Source organism: Oratosquilla oratoria, chromosome 4 (assembly GCF_046742065.1).
Source record: "Oratosquilla oratoria isolate Oo_2021 chromosome 4, ASM4674206v1, whole genome shotgun sequence".
Taxonomy (NCBI): Eukaryota; Metazoa; Arthropoda; class Malacostraca; order Stomatopoda; family Squillidae; genus Oratosquilla; species Oratosquilla oratoria.
Window position 1 is genome coordinate 24,278,262 of NC_134780.1, and position 790 is coordinate 24,279,051.

Genomic DNA, 790 nt, shown 5'->3' on the forward strand with positions numbered 1-790 from the left:
GTGTATACCTATGTATGATGGACTCAGATACAAACACTTACACTCCCCTACCACCACCACACCGACGCATGCCCTCACCTAACCTACACACAAATACCACCACCACCTCGTGGCGCAGTGTTTAGAGTTCCCGGCTGCCACTACGTTGGTTTTGGTTCGAATCCCTCCCAGGGCTGAAATAATTTCAGTATCGCTGCGCTGTGAGTCGTTACTCCAACTCTCGTGGGCGGGGAGTTGAGGGTGTGTGTGCGTGTAAAGTCACAGCATTACCCATAAATCGTTCATATATGAGCTCTGAGCTCTCTTCCGGTAGGGAAATAGCTGTCGATCACGAGTCCAACACGTGATCCAAGACCATGGTAAATCTCACTCGCTTGCACAACAATACTCTTACTCTCTCTACTCCAATGGCTATCAGGACTGCAGTCCCTTCGCCACTTTCACTATGCCTCTCCAAACCAACCTGTCCTCCGCTGTTTCCTTCCAATTTTGTAGGTCAGGATTAATGAGGGCCACGTCATTCGCCACTCCATCGCTCCACCGGTACCTAGGTCTTCCCTGGGGGCGTCTACCCCTTATACTTCCCTCCATCACCATTTTTGGCCATCTTGTTGGCTCCATCCTGGCACAGTGACCGGCCCACCTTGCCCTTCTCCCACTTGCGACATTATGCAGCATTTGTTGTCCTGTCTGTTCTCTAATTTCCCTATTGTGCCTTCGTCTCCATTCTCCCGATTCCGCATCATACACTGGGCCCAGAATTCTTCTAATAATGGTGTTTTCAAAGACT